Raw genomic sequence first — 27,009 nt, forward strand, 5'->3', positions numbered from 1 at the left:
TTCCAACTGAAGATTAGGATTCCTTGATTTTAAGCAAAAATAATTTTTTTTCCCAATGAGAACCATGTCTTCTAGGGTTGCAGTGGGCATAGATGTTACTGGTAAAAATGGATTCAGATTTATTTATTCATTCACTCATTCAGCAACCATCAATGGATACTACAATATGTGCATGTTTCTGGAACACAATGTTGATTAAAGCCAACAAGATGTCTGCCTCTTGGAGTTTATATTCTGGTAAGAGAGACAGACAACACGCCACACACACACACACACACACACACACACACACACACACACAGATGTCAGGGGGTGATAAATACTAAGTAAAATAAGGCATGGTAAGAGATCAGAGAGTGACTGAGGTGGGATGGCTAGAGAAGCCTTTCTATGAAGGTGTCATTTAGGCAGAGCCCTGGGGAAGTGTTTGGGGACCAGCAAGGTGGCTAGTGAGGCTGGAGTGGAGGGAGTGGATGAGCCTAAGCAGGTAGTAGGAACCAGGTCAGAGAAGCACAGGGGCAACCAGCAGCTCCTGAGCCTGGGGGGCTGCGGTCAGGACTACAGATTTGATTCTGCATGAGAAGAGAAACTTTTGTGGAGTTCTGGTTGGATGTGAAGGGGCTCATGTTTGAAAGGATCACTCTGAGTGAACAGTAGAGGCAGCAAGGATGGGAGCCAGTGGGCTGACCAGAGGCTATTTCAGCATCTTAAAGTCACTGATGATGAATTACTTGGTCTGGGGTGGACACAGGAAAGTAGTTCAAGGTGGTTGGATTCTGGGTATCCTTCTAAGAGACAGGATATACAAATGAATTGCTCATGGGAAAGGAGAGAAATCAAGGCATCAGGGATGACTTGGGGAGTTGTGGAGGCCTCACCTGATAACCCCACCCTCTCTGACAGGTTCCTCCAGCTATAGCAGAGAGACATGGTATAGTATCTGTCCATCTTCAGAGTCACAGTGAGCTCTGATCTTCTCCAATAACCAGTGGAGTGGTGAGGAATCAAAACTCTGCAAAAGGTCCTCTGGGGTAGAACCAGAAAGGTCTGAATTATGCAGGTCAGTGCTCTATGGTGAGACTGCTTACATGCTTGTGCAAACATTCCTTCAGTCCAGTGAAAGTCTGATTAGCTAGCCTCTTCTGTTCTGGAATTCCCCATGACTCTGCATTGGGGGAGCAAAAGGAAACCTGGAAAATCCCTATGGTCTATAATCCTCTCTGGCTGTGCTGGTAGACTCACTAAGGTCAGTTTCAGTAACAGAAGAGTGCCCCTGAACAGATTTAAGTATATCTCTTTATCTAGGTATGTATTTATCTCTCATCTATCCATCTTCACGAGGCCACTGTAAGAAGGTAGGTGAGATGGAAATACTTTACTTAAAAAAAAAAAATAAAAACTTGCACAGTGGAAGGACTTAAGACTTCTTTTGAAGTGGAATTTATGCAGCTGTGACAGTACAGATGATTGTTACCCTTTAAAAAGGTGGGAGAAATGCTAACCAGTGATTGTTTGAGAAGCATCCTTGAGGAGACTGGTGGATGATTTATTACTTTCTACTCTCATTTTATGGACTTTCCTGATTGTTTCTGATGTCCACTCACTGAATCCTGTCTGAAAGTTTACACAAAATCAAATAGAGTAAAGGATTGAGTATGATGTGAACACCCTAATCATTAGAAAAGCTAAACAATAAATTATTCTAACAAGCTAATCAAAATGTCATTAAGCTGGTGATGTCTGAAGAATTAGAAGAGGAGAAAGAAGAAAAGCCTTTTAAAGCAAATACAGCTGGCAACTAATTAAAGATGGTATGTTGGATTTTTACACCGAAACAGAAGTAATGAATCTATATATTGTTGGGCATAATTACTTTCAGGCCAAAAATGGCTTCCATGAGCTGTCAGATGTGAGAGACTTTGAGGGAGTATGAAAACCAACTGCCTGCAGTGCTATCTGTTGCCCCATGGTTACTCTGGTGGAGTCTCATTTGCAGATAATGCTAGAACCCCACCTAGCGCCCCCTAGCTGTTGAGAGTGTAACGGGCTGCTCAACCCAGACAATGCAGCTAAGGGCTCAACAGTGATTTCAACATCGGAGTAAGGAAGTGAATCTTTTTTATATCAAGGAGTTCAAAAATGTTAAAGTTTCAACAACAACAAAAACCACCCCCTACACAATAAAAGCTTTTTTGATAGAAGAAAAATGCTGTTAAATGCAAATATTTGGGGAGATTGTGGGGGGCAAACTTTATCACGTATTGATGAAATTGTTATCTTGGGTGCCCATAGAATGGAAAATGCAGTTGTCAGTCCTTGTCTCAGTCCAGACCCTGGTGGATTATTGGACATTTGTTGCACAGTATCAGTTGGTCTTAAAATGGTTTATGGCCTAAACTTTAGGCAATCAAGAATGAGGAGGATGGGATTTAAATGTTAACTGACAGAATGATTTATTTTTATGTCTGTCTCTGGTGGAGAAGCACGGTTTCCCAAACTGTGTTCTGAAGGAAGCTGTTAATCCTTGTCCTGATAATGAATATGTTCCTATAGTTTATTTAATATAGACTATTAAATCCCTCTATCAGAAATTCATGATACTCATTAATCTAGTAAACACTTCAAGAGGCTCCATAGGGAAGAAAATTGCTAATCTTTGTTTAACAATTAAACAAAAAACCCATTTCCCCAGGAAAGTCTTTTTCTTCATGTACTTATTGGCATCCCTGGGCTCTTTTTCACCTAATGTAGTTTCAGAACTGCTAAAGGAGAGAAAAGATACCCTGGAAGTATTGTGGAATTCTATGCAGCCTACCATCAAGGAGACCCAGAATTAAATTTAAAAGTTGCCTCATGATAATAGTGTTGCCACATTTCTTAAGAAAAACCCAGGTGTGAAATCATTTGTTCACTGCTATCTTTGGAATGCATTCTCCAATTCAAAGACCTTTCAAGATGGGGTTTCTGGGAGGAAAATTCTCCAAGGGAACTGCAGAAGGCAGATCCATTTTGTTGATAATTCAGATAAAGTATTTGGAGTAGTGATGCCTCATTATAAATCTCCAGGCTCACTGGGGCTTTGATCTTGGCTATTTAAAAAGTCCAGACACTAAGAGTTTTAGTATGAATGACCTAGGCTGGTGTCCCTTGAGAAATGGGTTCCCAGCACAGTCATCTGTTACTTTCCTATGATGTCCCCTTCTCTGGGCAGAGGAACCAGTTGCTGTGTGCCTCTCCTTGTCCTTTTTGGTTTGTACCTAAGCTCTCAACTGCCTGTGTGTCCATCTACCTCTCTTACAGAAGGCCCAGAAAAGTAGTTCTCTTAAAGCAACAGTACTTTCTTCTTGGGGTAGGACATATCCTTTCTCACATCCTAAGAAAGTGTGTAAAATTTTGTTCCAAATTTGTCTCTTAACTGCTTTCTTAGTATCTCATGATGCAGACTTCACACAGGTGAGAACAATCCGCTTAAATCTGGATCTCCTCTCTTGATAAGATCATTGTCTTGAAAAAACCTTTACCTCTTATAATGATTGGTTTCATCAGAAGTGTTTGTCTTTCCTTGTTGTGGGAATCTAAGTAAACATATAGGAAATGAATCATTTGTCAAAATAGGATGTCAAAATAGTAAAGAAAGAATCACTATAACACATTCTGTTCCATTTTCTAGAAAAAAGTAAAAATGAGGTAGGTGTTTTAAAAAAGTTGATTCAGTAGCAGATAGGAGGGGGAAAGCATAATGATAAGTTTTAAAGTTATATTTGCAATTTGCAAGTCTTCCTTTTTTCACATCTCTCAGATAAACAAGCTAGATCTTGTTCACATGAATTGCATGCAAGTAGTAGGTGGGTAGTCAGAAATCACAGTTTGAAAAGATCTAGAAGAATCAAGAAACACTGAGTTAGAAAGAATTTTTAGTTATTTATTTGGCTTTAACTAGTCAAATTTTAACAACATTTTCTGACAACCTTACTCTAAATATACAGTGTCATCTTGCTTTTTTAAAAAATTAGCCTGTTTTGCTGGGCATGGTGGCATATGCCTAGGCAGGAGTATCTTGAGTTCAAAGCCAGTCTCAGCAATAGTGAGTCACTAAGCAACTCAGTGAGACCCTGTTTCTAAATAAAATACAAAAAAGGACTGGGGATGTGGCTCAGTGATTGAGTACCCCTGGGTTCAATCCCTGGTACAAAAAAAAAAAAAATTTAGCCTGTTTCATGGAATATTGCAAATATGAATTCCTTGTTTCTGTTAATAATCCTAAAACGATAAAAACTAACAATGGTTCCTACAGTGTGTCAGGCACTATTCTAAATCTATCACACTGTGAGGTCAGGTACTGATATCAAGAAATATTTAATTTAATATTTTAGAGCAATTTTAGATTCATAGGATTTTCCATAATCCATACCCATTCTTTCCTATTATCCCTTATTATTAACATCTTATGGTTAGTATGGTAGAGTGGTTACAATTAATAAATCAGCATTGATACATTATTGTTTTCTAAAGTTCATAGTGTATTCAGATTCCCTTAGTTTTTGCTAAGTTTCTGTTTAAGGACCCCCTCGGGATATCATGCTGTATTTGTTGTCGTGTCTCCTTAAGTTCCTCTTAAATTCTCCCCATTTCACAGAACAGATGTGACGCACAGGAGGCTAACTGACTTGCCCACAATCTCAGAGTTTCTAGGAGAAAGCATTGGCCTCAAATCACAGTAGTCCGTAGGCACGTGTCTAACCTCTGTCCTAAATGATTGATACCTTAATCATGTTATTTCACCTTGACTCACTGGAGTTACTTGTCCGTTCGGGCAGCAGAGTGGAGGAGCGGTATGCATACCTGACCTCAGTGGTTTCATCCGTGGTCTGTGACTGGCTGGAATTCCATAGACAGTTTTCAATAATAGAACAAGAATCGCTAGTTCTTAGAGCCTTAAGGAAATAGGGAGGCTTAAAACAACAGAAATTGATTCTCTCACACAGTTCAGGCCATGAGTCTGGAAGCAAGGTGTCTATAGGGCTAACTTCCCTGGGAACCTGGGAATCTTCCCCTGTCTCTTTCCTGGCTTCTGATAGCCACCAGCAGTCCTTGGCATCCCTTGACCTCTATCTGCATTACTCTAATGCCTCATCTTCACATGACCTTCTGTTCTGGTACTCTCCTTCTCTGTCTTCTTCTCTTCTTATAAGAATACTTGTCATGAATTTGGGACCCACCAAAAAAATTTGGGATGATTTCATCTCAAGATCCACAGGCCTCCAATCAGACTGCCCAGATTTGGGGCCAGCTGTTCCACTTAGTAACTGTGAAGCTGTGGGCGAGTTACTTTATCTCTCTGTATGCCAAAGAGATGGGGAGAATTCAAGAGGAACCCAAGGAGACATGGTAATAAATATAAAGGTTCTGCAAAGATCTACATCCACAGATTCTGGGAAGGTGGACATATCGTTTGGAGGCAGCCCACATTCAACCCACTCCAGGCACTACAACCCACATAGGGTTGTTGAGACAATTAAGTGAGATAAAATGACACAAGCTACCTGCATGGTAGGCATGACTCAACATGACAGTCATTTTTATTTGTACTGTTTTGCACAATCTGAGTCCTCCAATTACAAAAGTGTTAAATTGGGTAAATATCCCAAATGAAATAACTTCATTCATCTGTGTCTAGTTTATATGACTATTATTAACCTTATAATTGTTCGACATTACTATTGTTGTAGATTCTAATAGTTAGTCCTGCCAGGAGTCCCATAAGTTTGTAGGAATGCAGCCTCTCCTCTTCCTTTTCTTGGTGGTAGAGGTGGGGCAGGGGTAGGGGATACCCTCAGTGAATGACACTGTCAGAAACACAAAAGATCTGTAAGCCTACAAAAGGGGTCCCCTTATCAAACCAGGATGGCTGAATGAATTTCCTGTTTGTGGCCCATGTTGATAGACATGTAGCAGAAAAAACAGCTGGGCAGCTCAGCTGTTTCTCTGTCCTTTGGTTACCCTCTGTGGTCACTGGTTGCAGCACTTCCCTTTTTTGCTCAGGCCCTTTACCCAAGAGAAAGAATTCCAACTTGGTGCAGAGCATCAGCCTCACCCCACCCATGGGACTGTACTGCTGCTCCACCCACTGCCTGTGCTGTCTCCTGCGGTCACTCCTGGCAGCCACAGGACTCTGAGCTGGCCTCAGTGAATTCCTTCTGCATTCGTCACAGTCTCAGAATGTTAGGGCAGGAAGGGCCCTTAGAGGGCCAAGTCCAACCCTACTCCATTGTCTCTGTTCCTCTCTTCACAGTTGTTGAGCAGAAAGGCAGCGAGCATGGACCCCTGCAGAGTGCTATGCTAGGTGCCAGCAGCAAGCTCAAGTGGCTGACTTCAGAACCAACAGTGGGTCAGCTCTGTGCTGCCTGCACAGAGTCTGTATGATATGCAAAGAGTGCTGATAGCTTGTGTGTTACCTAGAAACAACCTCTAAATAATATACCTAATTTTCCTGAGGTCTGTCTACTAACAGACCATGTAGAGTCTGTGTCCTTGAAAGGGGAAAAATTGCATCTTCATTTGCAGTAATCCTAGTCTGAAATTAAACTTTTCCTTTCGTTGTAGGCAGGAAACTACTTCAATATATTAACACCTGGAACTTTCACTAAGATAAATCACATGTATTTTTCATATTACTTTACAGTTGTTACAGATACAGCAAAATGTTTTCAACACTTAGCATTCTGTAGAAATCGAGTCATTAGATCTGCCACTGGTCTTCTAATTTAAAGTGTTAATAAAGAGGTACATGTGTTACAATAATGTCAATTTATTTTTCAATATTTTGATAACTGTTTCCATTTAATTGGCTTATTTTTCTAAACATATGTATTTTAGTTTAGGAATTCCATACTTTTTTTCTGAAAAATAACGACATTCATTAGAGTGCCAAAGGGGTCCATGACACAGAGAAAAAGTTTGAAATCCCTAAGGAAGTACCCTTTTCTAGGCCCTCCAAAACCCACTTGACATCATCATCTTCCTTTCATCCCTGAATGAGGTTAGAGACATGATGTGCAGAAGTGGGCCACACCACTGTTCCTGGATCACCCAACTCATTACACACTGGCCCTGCAGGAAGAGGAAGTGCAACAATCATTACCTGGGGTTTTCAGAGCAGGGAGGAGCATCAAGGAATTATGCTGTCAATATGAATATATTGAAGGTAAATAAATTACTGAATCCTTCAGTCTGAATTCAAGATAGGGATTCCTTTGTGCATGTGTCCTCTGGGGCTTAACCTTACCAAAACAAAAATAGGGTGCAAGAAATGTGGAAGTGTGACTGCTCATTCAAACACACACAAGCATAAAGTTGTTTTGTATTACTGCTCCTTACTTAACAGACTGAATTCTTGCATTTCCTTTGGGGTAAGAAAGGATTTGAATCCGCCATTCAGTCAACTTTTGACTGTCTTTGACATTAGTTAGGCCAATACTTCCAGATCTTTCTGAAACCCAAAGTTAATAGCAATCCTGAGTTTTAAAAGATTACAGAAATGAGTTCCAATAATGATTCCAAGATTGAAAACTAAAATCTCTAAAGAAAGATTTTACACATGTACACAATTAATGCATTGATTTATGCATGTGCTATAAATCCAACTTTTGTTTAACCCCACTAAATTTCCAGTGGTAATTCATGTTTGAATTTCCATATACCAGTAGATGAATCAGCACCTTAATTTAAGCTATTGTATGTGACTCTGTCTGGGTGGCACACATTTCCATTGGGAAGCGGTGCCTTCTTTGTTTATTCAAGTTTGAAAAATGGAGTATTTTTAAAAATTAAATAAATTTGACAAGTTTTAAAGTAATTGGATGGGAATAATAAAGGTGATGATGCTGTTTATGAGAAGAAGAGATGTCATAAACTTGGAAATCACTAGATTGAAAACATCACACATTTAAACTTTATCTGTTCACTAAATTGTGTATTCATTTATGAGCGGAAAGGGCAAAACTGAAAAACATAGATCAGAAACATGCCACTCGTAAAGAAGAGGCCTGACCAGGTAAAGTGGGGACTGGGATTGGAGAGCATATCCTTTTAACTCTCAGGGGATGGAATCCCTCTCCCCTCATCTCATGCCCCCCAAAACTCACTGGACATCATCATCTTCTACATGCTTTTGAGGAAAACAGGACTGTCTGCTTTTGGACAAGAACCTAAACGTTTACATTTAACTTTTCCCATCCCTGCCACCACAAATGACAGTAATAATTCTTATGTCAATAAAATGAATTCTATCACGCCCCAAACCTGCCCAGTCCCATGTTAATCTTCTCAGTTTACAAGTGGGTGATGAAAGGATCTTTAGTCTGCTTTAAGTAACCTGTAAGTGGTCTCTCATCTCCCAGTCTTTGTTCCCCGACTCCCATAGTAAACAACTAAAACAGCACTTTCATAGGTCACCATCTTTGGTGGCTCCTTATAACCTACAGAACAAAATCCAATTACTTCAATGCATTATTTAAAACCTTCCATAATTTTGCCCCAATATTTCTCTCTCTCTCTCTCTCTGGCACCAGGGATTGAAATCAGTGGTGCTTAACCACTGAGTTACATCCCCAGTCCTTTTTATTTTTCATTTTGAGACAATGTCTCACCAAGTTGCTTAGGGCCTCACTAAATTGCTGAGTTGGCTTCAAACTTGCAATCTTCCTGCCTCAGCTTCCTGAGCCACCGAGTTTACAGGCATGCACCCCTGTGCCTAGTGCCCCAAACTCTTATTGTGATTTATTGTGCAGGACTCTCCTATAAAACTATGGTTCCTGCCAAACAGATTTCCCCCATTTCCCAACAACCCATTATTTTGTTTGTTGTTACCAGCCCTCTCATACCCTTATCCTTGTGCACCCATCCACGTCTGCTTAGATTATACTTACGGTGTGCATCCTTAATTGCCAAGTTCAGGTCTAGTCTTTTCTCCAGTACTTTAGGCCACAGTGTCTGTCCCACATGGATTTCCATACTCCTTGGATATATTACTCATTTGGGATTTATGAACTATGCTGAAGTTGTTAACATTTAACAGTATTTTAATTTCTTTGAATTAAGAAATAGCACAATGCCAAGCACGTAGTAGGCATTCAATAGCCCTAGACTTGTCATTTATTGATTATTTGATCTTAGGTCAGTTACTTGACTTCTCTGACCTTTAGTCTTCTCCTTGGTAAAATGAGAATAATTGTTATCTTATAAGACTGTTGTTAGAATTAAAGATACTGTATGTGAAGGGTACTATATAACATCAAAATGAGATCTCCCTACCCTAAAGTAACTTATCACTTAGCTGGAGAAATAGATAATGATTAAGAAACACAATTTGGTATGGGGAAGAATGCTAATGAGGAACTAGAAGACTCAGTTCTATCTCAATTTAGCTTCTCAATAAATTAGTGACTTTTCTGCTCATTTTTTCCCCAGGTTTCAATTTCCTCATTTCTAAATCAAAGGGAGGTGCTATGTGTGGAATAGAAAACTGCAAGATCTTTTCCCACAATAATACACAATGGTTCCAGAAACAAAATATAAAAATAAGACCAGAGAGATGTAATTCTGAATTTTGAGAATTATAAAAAGGGGAGGGCAGTTGTTTAAGGAAAGTTTTTTGAAGAAAAGATTTGGGATAAGTCTTGAAGAAACTGAAGACTAGGAAATAATTAGAAAGAAGAATGGAGAAGGGACAAGAAACAGCAAAGCAAAGTTTAGCAGCACAAGCAAACTACCAGAGTAGTAGTGGAGAAATTCAACAGATCCCTGACTGGATCTGAGGCACTGGGCTAAGGCACAGTTGGGCATGAAGGGAAGAGCCAGTGGATAGGAGCCTTGAACACCAGGCTGCAGAATTTAGATTTGAACTGATTGGCAGTAGGGAGTTGCAGAATAGAATGGTTGTGATTAGTAAGCAATGCCAGGATGATAATGGCATTTAGGATTATCCACTGTGGCAGATACTCCACCATCATGCAATATGGAGACACTAGAGGCAGGGAGACCAGCTCTGTGGAAACACTTCCACTGGAGCCAAATTAGATAGATTTAATAATGTAATCTAATGATAATTAGATTAGACCCAATAATTTAGGTGCCAGGTGATAGGAACAACTATCCTTAACTAGGAAGGTGTGATAGACTGTTTTATTGATCAAAATATTCATTTAATCTCTAGAAGGATCTTATACAATCATGCTCAGTGAGGTCAGGCTTGGCCATGTGACTTGCAGGGCTCCTAATTTGAAAAGTATCATATATCTCTTTCTCTTGAACTCAGAAATCACGTGACTTTCTTTAGCCAATGAAATATGAGTAGACATGTTACATGCTACTTCCAAGCCAATGCTTGAAGGGCAAATTTGAGGTCTCAAATTTTTTTTTTCTTTTTGCTATGCAACTGGTGATGTCCCTGAGAGGAGCTGCTCCTTCAGCCTGGACACTGGAGTGACAGGGTGTGAAGGAGAGTTGCAGGCAACCCACAGACTCTACGCAATATTTGTAAGGAATACACACCATCTTCGTTATGCAGTGAGATCCTGAAGTTTTTACTGCAGCTTATTTTAGCCTTCACTGATGGATACAGATGATAACTGTAAAAGCACACTCTGAGAAAGAGCAATAGAGAGATAAGGGAGTTACCAATTTAGAGAAGTAGAGGAGAGCAGCACCTCGTGAACTCAGGGCATTAGAATTTTACCTCAGCCATTACATCTTTTCTGTTACTTCTACCACTTGAATTTAAATTTATTATGTTGAAAGTAAAATAATAATGCATCGAGGAATGTCTTACAGATGTTTAAAACAAGTCTTTTAAATAAAATATTAATTTTTTTTTAAAAGAACTTTATTTCAACCTGGTGAGGACCCGATTCAAAGTTTAGAGGTAGATGCAGCAGAGGGATCCCAGGCCTTGTTCTTGATGTTCTGAATTAGGGCTGACATCAGGACATCCGAAGGGAAATTTCTTGGGGGTCAGGCCTAACCTGACTTTCTTCCCACTCCTCATTTCTCTAACATGGGTCTGGTGTGAGGAGTAAGGGGCTAGATCCAATGGGAAGTAACCTCTCCAGGACTCTCCAACCAGACAACATGGGATGTGATAACCATTAGTTCCAGGATTTTGTCTTTTAGTCTGTAGGTGGTGAGAGTCTACTGAGATGAGAACTGTGTAATAGGAAGACATATGGGACAGGTAGCGATGTTTAAGTGGGCTAGAGATGGGAGGAAGGAATTAAGGAACTTGAACAAGGATAGAGGGGGGTCCGCCCAGTACAAGACACGGGAATGGAGAGGAGTGGAGGTCTCAGAGATCAAACTCACTTGACCAATTTATACACTTACTACTAGATACCAGGGTTATCCTTTACATTATACCTGAAGTCTTATATTCTCAATGAAACCTCCAAGAAAGGAGTACAGAAATTGTAGTGTTTCCACTACAATCAACCTATCACAGAGCCTGTTGTAACTTCCATCTAACTGCCAAGCCTGCTTACTGCTACTGCTTTTGGTTAGATTCTGCCATCAAGGGCCACAGAGGGAGGCAGGAGGAAGCTGTTCCTTCTTTTCTGCTTCCTGTGGAGGTACATGCCCCCAGCAATGCCTTCTCACCTGTGAGAAGTGGGTTCATTCCAGTAGCAATAGTCAAATCCAGTTTGCTGGTTTCAACACTCACAGGGCCAGCCTTACCACACCCACCCAGAGACCCTGACGCAGCCTGACCATGACCTCCTCCCAGGTCCCACCCTGAGTCCTGTGGGAACCCTTTTCTGTCTCTGAGCTTTAACAACTGTAGCTCCGACCCAGCCCTAAGGCTGCAGTTGCTGCCTCAGTGGTACTTAGATATGTCTTTTCACCCTTTCAGTTGCTTACTTAATAACTTTGTACCTAGTCAACAGTTCTTTTTATTTAATTCTGTCTATTGAAACAATATGGCACTTGTGTTTCCTGCTGGGACCTTGCCTTATTCTTTCATATATATATATATATATATATATATATATATATATATATAGCAACTTATGATTTCTATTAAGAAAAATTAAATAACTTGCTCAATGTCTTTCTGCTAGTAACTGAACACCAGTCAGGAGTTGACCTCCTTTCAACTCCAGAGCCCTGGGCATAAGTGCTCTGGTCTCTGCTTCATTTTGAGTCTTGCTGTCTGGCTCACGGTCACAGTCTGCCTTTCTTGGTGCGTGCCATCATTAGCAGACTGTTCTGGAGCAGGGTCTGCTCTTTCCCCACCCTCTGAGTATAGGATGGAAGGCCTGGGGAGGGGGTGTGTACATAGCATCAGTGCACTGATCTCATTGGGAGCAGAGAAATGCTGGGGCTTCCATCCACCATGCCACAAGTTCAGGATTTGGCATCCTAGAAACTACCCTTTGAGTCCTTGGCTGTGGATTCTCTCTGCCCAGCTTCCCCTGGCAGCTTCAGGTGAAGAGAGCCGGGGCACCAGAGCATGGCTGGCCAAGCAGCCTAGGGATGTAACAAGCCTGGCTGGAGCAGGTGGCAGCACTTTCTGCTGGGAGCGCCCGAGGGTTAGGCCTGCTTATTTGGGAAGAAAGCAGACAATTTAAACCTTAGTCCTCCATGAGTAAAGCCCTCCCAATGTAATGTGTTTTTGCTTAGCTCTAGGCCTTTCTTCAAACAAAACAGAATAATGGAAGCAGTTGGTTCTTTCGGCCACTACTCTCCGCCACTGATTTCCAAATCTGGGCGTCTCCAGCAAGTCTGATGTGTGGCAGCCTGTGCTACGGGCAGGGCTAGACCTAGATGGGTGTGGGAAGCGGGGAGCCTCAGCCTGGCTCTTTCCCAGGTTTCCAGGCAGTGTGACCTCAGCAGAGCCTGGCAGAGAGGGAAAATACCGGTCTCAGGCAGCAGCAGGCCTAAACTGGCTGCCCCATTCCTCATCCCCTCCCTTCTACCCCAGCCGGTTCCTGGCCATAGATGATCAGGCTGACACCTGGAGGTGGTGGGGAGTAGTTGGAGAGGCAGGCAGGACTCTCATGCCACTCAAAATGCTCTTGCCCCAATTTTAAAGTTTCAGAGAGAGAGGTCGGAGGTTCAGTCATCTGCAAATGCTAAGAATTATTGTTCATTGTGCGCCTGATGTTGATGGACATTATAATCCAACAAGCCAGTTTTCTGATTGTTTACAGTGTACCAGGGACAGCGATGAAGGTACTAACTCAATTCAGCTGCCCTTTGCCTGGCAGGGCACTTAGGGGAAATGCGATTCATACCTTTGACATTGTAGATTTGTCTTATAATTGTGACAATTGTTTAGAAAATGGAGGAAATTGTCTTGAGGAAGGGACACCTTTTTTTGCATAAAGGCATCAGTGGGTACTATTAGTCTGCTCAGAACACCTCCTTACTCACACACAGACCCCAACTATTAATTTTCATTTCATCTGTTGAGATCTATACACAATAGATGTATAAGAACATTTTTTTCCTTTCTTTTGGAGAGGAAAACTGAGGAAGAAGCTGCTGGAGGAGGGAATGAAATGGGGAAGCCCAGAGGACTCTAAACCCTGTGATCACAGAGCAGATGGACAAAGCAGGTAAAAAGGCTGCAAAAACCTCAAGGAAGCAACAAAGCGTGGTCTGTGAGTTGCCTCAGAGGCCAGTAACAAGATGCTGACACAGGGGCCCTCCTGCCCTCTGCAGGGCACCCAGCACTCTTCTGGTCCCTGAGGACTGCAGACCTAGGGACAGGTAGCAGCTGCACACTTGGAAGGAACTCTGACCACCCAAGGACGGAGGGAGGCTCTCCTCAGCTGGGGAGTAAGGAACATGGACAGGGAACCCAGGATGACTGATGTTAACTGGAAATTGTGGCTAACCCTGGTTTGGGAGGATATCATTAGGAATCTCCCAGACATTTAGAGACATCACCTAGCAATTGCTGGGGAATATTTGGGGAATTTGGGATCCCAATGCTTTCCATTCACTAAAGAGTTAGGGAGTGTTGGGGGGAATGTAGTTTGCTGTTTCATTTAGTGTGGTGGATTGTCCTCTCTAAGGAAGTGATAGCGACAGAGGAACCCAACATGAGGGTAGGGAGTGTATCAGGAGAAGGAAACAATTTGTTTGCTGTTCTGTGTGCCAGGAACTGTAAACCAATCAGTGGGGTGGGATGTCTTTGGTATGGGGAGAGTGGTTGGAGATGAGGCCAAAGAACTAGCAGGAAACCAGAACTTTAAAGGTCCTAGGCAGCTCCTGGGTTTTCCTTTCAATGAGATGGGAAGCCGGGAGGGTTTGAGCAGAGGAGTAATGTGGTTTGCAGTGTGCATGTAACCTCTGAAAACAGCACCCATTTGGAGTTTGCTCACAGCAACCTCTCATGATGCTCCTATCATTATCTCCATCATAAAAGCAGGGAAGCTTAGCTTAGAGAATTTAAGTCATCTAGAGAAGGCTGTCCAGGGTGGCGCAGGGGCTGGGATTTGACCCTCAGCAGAATGAGCCATACTTTTAGTTTTAAACCACTGATAGATATTGCCTCTCCATGGCTGAAAATGGAACTCATTGAACTGCAAGAACCTTTTCCCTCTAGCCTGGTACTAGCTGTGGTAGTACCTCCAGGCCTGCCAAGCCCTTTCTGATCTCGCAGGGATATCAGGCCCTCTGCAGCCATTCTCCTCACTGGTGGGGATGCCCACCTGTCAGTGCTCTCTTGGGGATACAAATGCCTTTGGGTTAAGGATCTTATCTCAGTTTACAGAGAGACTCTCCTCGGATTCAGAGATCTAGTCCCATTAAAGCCTATATATATTTTTTAATTAAAATCAAGTCCGAAGGCTGAGGTTTGGGAAATTACCTACCTGATAATGCAAATCTATAAATCCTGCTTCCTGCTGTTTCCAGGCTGACTGTAAATACCTGAAAATTCAGCTTCACTGGAAATGTTTTGATTATTTTGCTTCTGGCCCAATGGGTAATAATAAATAAAAATAAAGAGTGGTGGTAGAAAAACTGGATTAAATTTATTTAAGGCTTCACAGGGCTCAGCTGGGCTGGGGGCAGGGTGGGGTGTGGATAGTTAAGAACTTCTGGTTTGTACCTGTCATGTCTGACTTGGCTTTAAAAATTCCTACACCTGAGTCCTCAAGGTCTATAGAGCCATCTCTTGTCTTGCTGTTGACTCACCTTTGGCTCTAAAGTTAGTGGGGACAGATGAGCCACCATCATTTCAGAAGCAATAGTTGATGGAAAGAACCTGGCTTCTTTGATCAGAGTCGGGCCCAAACCAAAGCAAGCACCAATCCATAAGAACATCGGGGCAAGAGATCAGGAAATTTGAGAGTGGAGACCTGGGTTCATGAGGGCCATGTCATAAGAATTTAAAGTCAGGGTCTTGGGTGACCTGAATTCTCCAAACAGGGCTCACTCCCACTTAAGGACCGAAACATTTCCTAAAATATCATTGCCTTGCTGGTCACAGGAGCAGGAGTGATGTGACAGTGACAACTGCAGTATGCCACATACCCACAAGATGCTGCAATCCTAAGACTATCTGAGCTCATCTAATGGTCCTTGGGGAATCCATTTGATGGCAGCAAGCGTGGAGATAGGCAGACTTCCAGAGCTGGTGTGATGCTGCGGGGGCACCACGGACCAGCATGACCATCTACTTTATTGAGCAGCCCCAGGGAGGCCCATTTAAGGAAGGGAAAATGAGATGCAGATGTGAGCCTCTCATTCCACTGTTGCAAACATCTGGCAACTGTGTGAACACCGTCATCATCTTTTGTAACAAAGACTTCCCTGCACCCCACCCCTCCTACACACACAGAGGCACCTACCCAGGGCTTTCTTTTACAACTATTCAGAGGTTCCTGGGCCACTTAACAATGGCTAATAGCTCACTGCTTCCAAGTCAGCATTTAAGTCTCCCCCTGAGCACTGAGGAACTGGTATTCTGACTGCCCTACAGTGGCATCCGCTGCTCACCACGGTGGCCATAGACTGTAATGATTTCTGTCATTCTGTTAACGCAGCACAAGGCACACATGTGTGCACACATCCCACAGGACATACACACACACACACTTCCAATAAATAGGATGAAACCAAATGTGTCAATCTATTCCACAGAAGGGGCTGCTGGATCATGACAAAAGGTAGAATTATTTCTTTACCTTCTTATTATTCTTGAATTCAGCTGTATTTTAGTAGGCTTGTTTTCTTTTCCCTGAGAGGGTTAATAGGAAAGAAATTGATTCTGCTCGTGTCATTAGAGAGGTGTCTCTCAGGCCATGATCCACGGCTTTGCTTCTGAAATGGGTGAAACTCCCATCAGGAAGAACACTGGTTTCTTCCTGGAATTTGATTGTTTCAGACAACCCAAGCTGAGTACCTTCTGCATGTAAGATCCCAGTCACCCTTTTGAGGATGTACAAGCAGATAAGTTAGTCTCTGTTTTCTAATAAATTCAGCTTAAATTTGCTACGATAGGAAAGACAAGATACATGTGTTCATATTTAACTTCGAAGTACATAACTTCATAGATCCAGTCTCAGTGGAAGACTTTTGCCACGGAGCTTTGGTCCTTTCTGCAGGAATTACAGTGGCATTGCAGGGAAGGGAACTCTTTTCCATATTTTGTAAACTCGTGTAGAAGGCAGCCCTGGGGCAGAGTGATTACGGTGAACTCATGTTAATTAATCATGCCTATTTCAGCACAGAAGCAGAGCTGGGTGGGCTTGGAGTTCCATCCCCGCATCCTGCAGAGGTCTGGGCACCACAACAGAGCTGTTCTTCTGCCCACCTTTGCCTTCGGCTCCCCCTTGGCACTGGTACTTAATTGTCTCCCCACTGGGTGAGTCTGAACCTGTTTGCTGAGTCTCCTTGGTAGGTATGAAACCAAATGTCCCTGGGCCTCACTAGCCTGTGGGGGCCAATTAGATCACATCTCCACTCAGTTTTCTAGCTGACTATCCCTCCCTGTGTAACTCTGGCCCTCCATGCTTCCCTTTCTCTGAGTCTCTCCACTTCTTTGGGACAGTCCTCAGGACGAATTGAGTATACTCAGAAACATGGTGGCCTCTGGATGTTCTTGGCTCGTTGGCCATTTGAAGCTGCCACTCTTGGTGCACGTGTCCCAGTTCCTCTGCTTGGGGCCCAAGTCTCTTCCTCCTGGTTCAGGCATCGGAGTTGCTGATTGGCCTCCATGAGTTTTCAGAGCTGAGGCCACACAGAAGACTCTAGTGACCTGGAGGATGCTTTTGCCAGACTGGGACTTCTTGGCATGGTTCAGATAAAGCACCAGGACATCTCTCATGAATATCTTCCGTATGATATTTCTCTCATTCAGGTCTTGGCTTCCAGGGTTGCAAAGCTGGCTCTTGGCCTCTGCTCCACCCACAAAGTGCCCCAGAGCTCTTTGTTCCCTGAATTCCTCCTTATGCTACAGTCACACCCCATTCCTTGCAGGGCTAGGGAAACACCCTCACCCCACCCTGTGTTGCTGTCTACAGTTTTAGTCCCAAAGCTGCTCAGCTAGTGCCTGACTTCCTAAGCTGCCCTCCTATGGACAGCCCCACAGTTTCTGCCTCAGTCTTCACCCCCAGCAGGGCTCCAGCCAGGCCAGGCCTCCTCCCATCATCCTGCACTGTCTGCCTCCCTTCTCCATTAGCGTCCAGCCCCCACTCATTAAACTCCTCCTCACTCCTACAGCTAAAAACAAGATGATGCAGACCAACCACACAAGTAAACACGCAGAGGCTGGCAGTGGGACTTGTTCTCCTGGGTCCCATCCCTGCTTGGGCTCAGCTGGCGCGGCCACAGGATAAGTGCCTCTCCTTGATAAGCATCTTCCTTTTTCTGGTTTTAGGCAGAAAGCGGCTTACAGTTCTTGGCATCAGAGCCCTTGATTCCTTTTCCTTATTTTCCCCACACTATTTCTCACAAGGATCAAAAGAGGTAACAGTGAAAGTTATACCTAAGTTGCAAGTGGTCATTTCCATGTTGCAAAAGGTTAAAACCTGACATGCTATCGGTGCTCAGTAGACACCATTACTGAATGGCTATTGGCCATGGTGTCTTTATTTATCTAGATAACCATTAGAAAATATTTATTAACCACCTACTATGTGACAGTCTCTGTTATAGACACTGGAAATACAGGGGTAAGAGAAAAGAGAAAGATGAATCAAGAGCTATCCTAATGGACAAAGATGAATAGTAAGGAAATTTGTTAGAGTAATATATAAGAAAATATCAGATTGTGATAGTAGCTCTGCAGAGAATTGATTTAGGGTGATGTAATGTAGGATGACTAGGTAGTTCTTAGAGCAGGACACCAGGTAAGACCTCCCCGGGAGGTGATAAGTCAACATCAGATTGAAGGAGGTGACATTCATGCGAAGATCAGAAGAAAGAAGATTCCAGGCAGAGAGACAGCAAGGACAAGGGGGCTGGGCAGCTGGTGAGTCCATGATGGAGTCTGGAATCGGGAAGGGAGGGGTCGATGGCACAAAAGGGTTTAGTCCAGCTAGCACAAGAGGGCCCAGGTGACTGGGCTCTGCCAGGCAGGGAGCCTCTTTGTTTTTTTCCTAAGCACAGTGGGAAGTGATTAGAGTTTGAAATGGGCACAGCATGAGTTGGTTTATGTTCTAAAAAGATAACTTAGGCTGCTTTGGAAGGAATGAGTTTCAGTGACTCAAGAGAGACAGCAGGGAGACCAGACAGGAGTCCGACTGGGTAGAACAGAGGGAAGGATGGGGATGGGGCCAGAGTGACCACATCCAACTTGGAGAGCTTAGACAGACTTGGTTGGGGTCTTCGCAGGTGGAACTGACAGGACTTGCTGATTGACTTCATGTGGATAATGAGGAAATGAGAGGACTCTAGGATTCCTGGAAGACAAGAATGGAAACCAGCAGCCTCCCACCAGCTCAGATGCAGGTGATCTGGCCCAGGGAGTTGCCAAAGGTCTGGGTGGTGGCTTGTTCTACAGGAGTGGAAAAAGGCACTAGCCTCCCCATAGCTCACGTGTACAGGTAATAGAGAAAAATTGGGGAGAAACTGCTAGAGGAGTCAATTGATTTCAGGTATTTTAAAATGCAGCTTTTGAAATCAAACCATAGCTAATTCCACAGGCTAGAAAGTCAAATAACTTCAAGTAGCCCAAGGCAGATAGAGTGCGTGCAAATGGCCCAAAGTTCTGTTTATGCACTGAAATATCCATGGCAGCAGGGAGAGAGAGCATTCTGGAGTCGGGCAGGGCTTGGGGACTTTTGATAAAAGTCTTCACATTGGAATTCAATTTGTTTTACTTAAAGGTAAACTGAATGCCAGTTCTCATGAAAACCACCTGCCAGACTCCACAGTCATGTTCTGCCTTTGCCAACTTTCACTGTGTCCCTGTGTTTGCCAACTTCACAAACTGGTTGAAAATCTGAAAAACCCTGGAAAAGAGTGGAAGTGTGAGAGAAGGACCCTCCTGGGAGCTCAAGGAACTTACAGATCTCTGAGTTTTATCATGGCAGTTAGTTTTTAATTAAACACAATAACTGTTCCTTACAGGTTCTTATTGGCAAATAAGAAGGTTGATGTGACTCAAGCCCAGGAAATGATCCTCTTTCCCAGAACTGGGAGTCTCCAGGACTAGACAGACATGGGAGCATTTTTTTCAAGGTATGAGACTTTCTCCTAATTCTGTCTTAGTCACACACAGTTACTCATTACCTAGAAGGGCATTTAGAGTTTATTCATGGTCACTGTACATTTTGTGCTACTTTGTCAAACCAGGAAAAATGCAGACGGCTGAGTCATAGTTTTCAATTAGTTTTTCAATTTCACCTGGAGCTAAGTTTTTCTATATCCATACCAATTTTATTGCTTTGTACGTTACTCTGATCATATACTTTGCAGGATAATTCAGTCTTTTGCTTGAGGATATTAATATGCGCTGTAACAGAGCTTTTTTTTTTTTTTTTTTTTTTAACCTCTGGGAGAACTATTCTATACAGCATTCAAATCTGAAATTTATTTAATTCAACTGATCTTATACACCTATTATAAATCCAGCCCCATTATATAGAATAAGTGTATTCATGCACTTTGTCAATAAAATATTTCAAGTAATATCCACAAAGCATTATAGATCCAAGAGCCCTGTCTTCAATGAATCTTTGGCTAGCTGGGTAAAGAAAATGTGAACGAGCTGAATGACAACACCTGGTGGAATGTGAGGTGACCTCAAATGAGAGGCATGGACAGTATGTGGTTGGAAGTCAAAGACTATTTCCTGCCTGAAATTGTCAGCTCCCCAACCTCAGCTAAATGATTCTTGATGGATAGACAAGAGTTGAGTAGGAGAGACCAAGAAACAAGGCACCTTGGAAGTAGGAAAAGCCTGTACAAATGTCCTGAGGTGCATTACATGCCTGTGCAGCAGAAAGGGGTCTACTTGGTGAGAAGGTTTGGTGAGGATACATGGACAAAACAGACTAACACAAATTGTAACACTTGCTGGGGTAGAAACAAGATCTGTTTTAGGCAATAGTACCTGGGCTCATGCTTAGCCTGTGTGCAATCATGAAGGAACTTAGTCACAAAATAATCTTTCTTATCAATATTTGCATGAGTCAGACTGGATCTAGAAAAGTTGATAAGTAATTTAATTGAAGAAACAGTAACTCACTCCCCAGGGAATAGGAAGAGGAATTGGGAATGACTAATACTGACTGAAATTATTGGAGCATAGGAAAGGTAGAATCACCAAATGGTAATGAATTTATCTACTGGTTCTGGGCATGAATCTCCTCCATTGAAGAGGTAAAACCTCAAAGGAATTAACTCTTCATTTTAGGGATTAAAAATAATCTCAATAATCAGGGGATTCAATGGATTTAACATCAAAATAACAATACTATGGTTTGTCCAATTCCATGGTTAGCTGGCCATTAGTTTGGTGCATGCATGATCCTGTAGGTAAGGAATTACATATTCTCAGTTTCTTCATCTTTAAAAGCACTTACCCAAATATCTCAGAAAATTGAAAAGTAGAATTAGCTCACCCTTCCTCTCTTTTTGCCATGATTTCAAAGCCACGATTTCACAACCTACTTTCAAAGCCCTGATTGGCTCTGCCACTCATCACCTGTGTGACTATAAAAGCTATGTAATCCCATAAGCCTCAGTTTCTTCCCCATTAAAATATTGATTAGAACACCATTTGGTAAAACTGTTATAAGGATACAAACAGATATATGTGCAAAGTACCTGGCACAGAGGCTGGCATTCAATGATATACATTATTTTTCTTTTTGTTAAATCTGTATAGTTATTTATAGTTTATAAAAACATTTTCATGAATTTCACAATAGCCTCTTAAGTTAGATATAATTATTACTAGTTTTGGAGATGAGAAAACTGAGACCAAGGAATGCCCAGGAAATGCCACATAGGAGACCATTGGGGGAGTATCTAGGGCCCCTTTCAATGGATTTACCCTCTATTCTACTTTTTAGTGGGACACTCAAACTTGAATAAAACAAATTGTTCTTGTATGCAGCACACAGTCAGCCCTCAATAAATGTGGTTCTCTTCTGAATTCCACAGAGTAGCTAGTGGGAATTCTAGGCAAAAGTAGTGAATTGGTAAACAAGTCCTTGATTTGGTACTTTTTTCTGTCCAACAGGAGAACCACTCCCCCATGGAGCTAATGAGTCCATGACATGTGACTAGTGCCAATGCAGATACACAGCAAGTATAAAATAAATGCTGGCCAGGGGCAGTGGTGCATGCCTGTGATCCCAGAGACTCAGGAGGCTGAGGCAGGAGGATGGGAGTTCAAAGCCAGCCTCAGCAAAAGCAAGGCGCTAAACAATTCAGTGAGACCCTGTCTCTAAGTCAAATACAAGGTAGGACTGGGGATGTGGTTCAGTGGTCGAGTTCAATCCCCAGTACCCCCACCCCAAAATGCTGGATTTTAAAGACTTAATATGATACAAAAGAATGTAAAATGTATAAATGCATTCTACTGTCATATACAACTAATTAAAACAAATTAAAAAATTAATTAAGGAAAAAAGACTAAAATATCTCGTAAGTGATTTCTTAAAAACTAATTAATTATGGAATGAATATTTTGGGCAAGTTCAATTAAATATTTGGGTAAGTTCAATTAAATATTCCACCTATTTCTTTTTACTTCCTTATAATGTGGCTACTAGACAATTTTCAGTTGTGTATGTAGTTCATTTCATGGCTTGCACTTTTCTTTCTACCGGACAGAGCGGCTCTGCCTTGTCCTTTGTCTATCCAAAGATACTCCCTGACTTCCGGCCCCTCCTCACCAGGATCTGAGAGCCTCCTGTCTGGACGGCGATATTCTGCTCACATGCTTCATGTCAGCTTCTTGCTCTACAGAAAGTTGGCTTTCAGAAAAAGTACTTAAAAGGAAGATTAATATATCTGGGTTCAGGAGAGAAATTAAGGCAAGGATTGCCACTTGAAATGCTTGCAGGGCAGGAGGATACCGTGAAGTAGACTAGGTGTAGGTGGCAATAGGAAGTGGAGGAGACTGAGGCGAACTGAAGAATTTGTGCCTCACTCAGACAGTGGAGACACTACCCAGCTCTAACTAACTACCGACACATTCCAATTTGGCTCCAAAGAGACCAGACCTTTTGATTTTTGAAGGAGAGCCAGAAATCAACTTTCTTTTCTATTTTTCCTGATTTTTAGATTTGTGATGAAATAATGACTTTTAACGAGCCTTGTAAAAGGTGTGCAAAGTCTGCCAGAGTTCTATTTGGCCTGCTCAGCCTCAGCTTTCTACCAATGCCCACCTGGTGAGATATGTGGTAGACAGCCAGGTGGTGCTTGGCTCTTCACATTTTTAGAGCTAGAAAAGTCCTCTCTTTATAGACTAGATAAGAGACCCATGGGGGAAAATGGCTTCTTTAGTCATACTATCTCCTGCCCAGGATGACAATGACAAGCTCCTGTTCTCTGTGACTGATCCTTTAAAACAACAGCAGTATCCCCTGTGCGTGCCCCAGGTTTGCCTCTGGAAAGACAGAGCTCTTTGCCAGGTTAGGTGAGTGGGTCTCAGAGCAAAAAACACTGCACTCATACTGGTCTCTGGAGGATGGGGGAAATGACACCAGTGGTTGATGTCCCTCTCACATCCTAGCAGGTATTCTACAAGGACACACACTATTCACCCAGAGTGAACTGAAATCCCCAAATAACCCAGATGGAGAAAAATAATCAGAGTGATGAATACGCCTGTTATTTATAGGCAGGTATGCATTTCAGAGACCTGAGTCAGGCCCCAGGGGAAGAGAGTTCCCTTATTCTGCAGTTAGCAAGGGAAGATTTTGATCCAGGTCGTGCTCTAAATGCATGTTCCCTCTTCCCAACTCTAAAGTGCACAAGGTCTAATCCAGGCTATAGAGGAAAAACAAAAAAAAGTAGCTATGAAATGCAGCAATTTACTCAACACAGCATTTGATCTTTCTGGCCTCTCCCTATGCAAATACACCTTTAGAGCTCTTAAGGTTTAAGCTGCCTACTTATGTTATTGATAATGATTCCAAAACAAATATCAGATTCTTGGTGATTTCTACCCTTCTTGCTTCAACCCTGGGACTTTCCTAGGTGAGGTCAGAGGATGGAGATTTCCCCAAACTACTCAGGTTATCAGAACACTGCAGAGCTAACCAGAATTTTGATAATTTATAATACCATAGTTTCTAGGGCTTTTAAGCCTTAAGAGCAACTTCATTTCTGTATGCTGTTTGTCCCTGTCAAGTCTAATGATGTTGGAAGAGCAGGGATATTATTGTCCACATTTGAAAGATGAGGAAGTAGAGTCCTGCAAGGCCAACTCTGTGACTCACCCACATGATAGGAGCAGGGCGTCTCCTTGTCCCCAAGTAGGTTTCTCTCTATTATATCAGGAGCAATGTGGACCTACGAAATCTCTAGCTCACATTCCTAAGCAGAGTTGAACTCCATTATAACATAATATGCTAGTGCATTGCCTTATTTATTCTGTGTAAAATATATCTTTGTACTTAAATTGATCAAATTACCTGACCGAAGTCTTAAAGATTATTTATATGTTACTTTTAAAAAATTTAAGCAGGCAAAACCAAAACAAAACACACCAGGAGTATCACATTTCCCACAATTTCTGATATCCTCAAATGACTTGAGAAAGACTTTCCTCTCTATAGGGAATCCAAAGGAGAGACTGCATCCTTCCAAAGAGGAGTAGCAAACAGGTGGTCTTTTCAGGTTCTCTTCCTGTGACCCTTTTTCTATTTTAAGTTTAAAAAGAAGTAAAGATGTTAGGTGCAGGTGCACGGCTGGAATCCCACAACTTGGGAGGCTGAGGCAGCAGGATCACATGTTCAAAGCCAGCCTCAGCAACTTAGCAAGGCTCTGAGCAACTTAGTGAGACCCTGTCTCAAGAAAAAAATAAAAAAGGTTGGGGATGTGACTCAGTGGTTAAGTGCCCCAGGGTTCAATCCCTGTCATCAAACAAAAAGAGTAAAAATGAGAGAAAATTTTACAGTGGTCACAGAGCTCAAGAAAGTGGTGGGAGAAGCATGAACTGAGAGAAAGAGAGAGAGAGAAAGAGAAAGAGAGAGAGAGAAAGAGAAAGAGAGAGAGAGAGAGAGAAAGCAGAGGTAAACAAGAAATACGTAGCAAGCAAAGAAGAAGGAGAATGGCCGAGACCAAAGACAAGTCAAGAGAGGGGAAAAACAGGGGGAAGTGTCATCAAATTACACCCCAGACTTCTGGCTTTTCTTGAAAAATCTGAAGTTTCTCTTTACTATCTTCAAATGCTTCTCTGAAGCATGGTCACCCAAGGTACATAAAAACATATCTTCTAATTCAATTTATATTTTGTTGTTTGATACTCGTAATTCATGACATTCTTTTCTACAGTTTTGATCTTAAATTTATGGTATGTCAATTGCATTATTCTGAAGTTCACTTCTGTTGCGCAGCCTGAGAAACTCTCCTCCATTTATTTTGTAGGTCCTATGTGATAATGTGTTGAACTAAAATGAATTTTAGGAGCATAACCTGTCTATTACCTGGAGGCTGCTGGTAAGTACAATGACAACCCTGGAACAAGTTGTGAATGTAAGTTATCATTTTAGAACTGCCTGAAGAAATAGCAAAGGACAAAGAGAGTTCAATGTCAACCAGATTCATTCATCAACCATGCAAAGCATGGGAAGTGTTTGGAGTTTCTAGAGAAGAAGTTTCAAATGAATTCTTACATCCTCATGCGGATTAACAGACTCCTTGTTTGGCATATTTTTTCATGTGTGTATTTTTAACAAATCAAGTTACAAAATAATTGTTTACAGGTCACCATACCACCCACGATTTATAATCAATTAATTAACTAATCAATTATTTAACTGGTCCCAGGCCCTGAGACAGTTGCTCTACAATGAAATGTCCTTCAGTCATTCTGTCCATCTCTGTGGGACCCCCTCACACTTGGCATTGTTGCAGGTGGCAGGAATGTAGCTCATAACCTGAGGAGAAGTGATAGACAATGACATATTTAAAAAGTAAAATGTACTTACTTTAGGTAAGGAAAGTGTTAAGGAGAAAAGAAAACAAAGCAGAGAAGGGAGACAGGAACCGTCAAGGAGGTAGAGTAGCTACTAAGGCCCTCGTTGAGAGGTGGCATTACAGTCTAGATCAGAAGGCAGTGATGTCTCAGCCAGATGGTTATTTGCAGTGAAGGATTCAAGGTCGAAGAACAGCAGGTACAAAGGACCTAAGGCAGGACCATGCTCATGCTGCAAGAGACATGGAGGAGTCCAATGAGGCTGACAGACTGAGAAGAAGATAGTTCAATCTAATATTTAATATGTGTCCTAGGTGGAAAAAAGAAAGGAATCCAGTCCAACTCTGACAATATTCTCCAATCAAATAGAATTACTCTTCAGCTTTCCTCATCACCATGCTGATGACTCATCCCAATGAATCCATGTCCCCTAAAGCCCGGATCCCAATGACTGTCACCTCTTTGGCATGGGTTACGTTTATTTCTTATTTTTGTGCACAGCATACATTAGCTTATAGAAATAAACAGAATAAAACAGATTTGCTTCATCTCCTCCGCTCCATTCCCTCTCCTCTTATCTAGTTTACACCCTCAGGACCTCTTCTCTGGGTTATTGGGAAAGCCTTGCTCTCTTGTTCTACCTCTAGTGTTTAGCTCATTGCTATCCTACACACCTGCACCAGCCACTTCCCTATTGTCAAGAGCTAGAGGGCTTCACTGGGGTACCCTAGGTGTCCTCTGGGAAGACAGGAGGAGGCAAGAGGTCAGGGCTCTGAACTCCCATCCCGACTTCAGCCAGAACATCCTTGTCTATCAGAATTAAGTAGGATGCCTCAATGTTAAGTTTCTGTCTACCTCCAGGGTTAGTAAACCACTATCCTGAAACAATAGCTCATGTCCTATCACTCCATCGCCCTCTTTGCCAGTGAACAAAAACCCAAGCTCCCATTACACTAGAGTAACACCCAAGTTCCTTCAGAGCCCCATCAGGTACCCTGTGGCCTCTCTCGCTTCCTGCCCACCTCTCCTCTTCACACCCCATGCTGGCCACACCCACTTCCTTGCTCCAGGAACCCCCTTGGCCTCAGGCTCTTGAACTGACCACACATAACACTTCTGCTTGTTTGCTTGGCCAAGCCCCTCATTTTGTTGGGGAATTTGTCCAGGTTCCTGATTTGGTATCATTTCCTTCTGGCCATCCCTGGCCCCCATCTAGAATAGTACCCCATTCAATCCATTATCCACCCTGGGTTCTAGTGCCCATTGCTACGTGATGTAGGTGTGTTTATTGTTTCTCTCTACACTAGAATTGTGAGTTCTGTGAGAATGAAAGTGGTGGTCTATTTTGTCACCACTCTGTATCCAAGTATTCAGGACAGCTCCTGGCATACAGTGGGTGCTCA

General features: G+C 42.4%; 1 protein-coding gene and 2 long non-coding RNA genes across 16 annotated transcripts in view; 2 read left to right on the forward strand and 1 right to left on the reverse strand.

Moving 5' to 3' along the window:
* Positions 1 to 27,009, reverse strand: part of Itgb6 (integrin subunit beta 6) — a 121,132-nt gene that overhangs the window by 75,938 nt on the left and 18,185 nt on the right. For 10 of the 14 annotated variants that reach the window (XM_047544414.1, XM_047544412.1, XM_047544413.1 and 7 more), the window contains one exon: positions 25,620 to 25,838. The exons of the other annotated variants lie outside the window; for them this stretch is intronic. The gene's annotated coding sequence lies outside the window, so the exon portion shown is untranslated. The remainder of the gene's footprint in view (positions 1 to 25,619; positions 25,839 to 27,009) is intronic. 14 annotated transcript variants of the gene reach the window in all.
* On the forward strand, positions 17,808 to 21,889 carry LOC124979760 (uncharacterized). The gene is made up of 4 exons (XR_007107684.1): positions 17,808 to 18,478; positions 18,841 to 18,957; positions 19,579 to 19,689; positions 21,698 to 21,889. It is a non-coding gene; the product is annotated as an uncharacterized LOC124979760 (long non-coding RNA).
* Positions 21,888 to 26,169, forward strand: LOC124979762 (uncharacterized). Its single transcript, XR_007107686.1, has 3 exons — positions 21,888 to 21,920; positions 25,057 to 25,128; positions 25,921 to 26,169. It is a non-coding gene; the product is annotated as an uncharacterized LOC124979762 (long non-coding RNA).

This window comes from Sciurus carolinensis, chromosome 3, assembly GCF_902686445.1.
Source record: "Sciurus carolinensis chromosome 3, mSciCar1.2, whole genome shotgun sequence".
Taxonomy (NCBI): domain Eukaryota; kingdom Metazoa; phylum Chordata; class Mammalia; order Rodentia; family Sciuridae; genus Sciurus; species Sciurus carolinensis.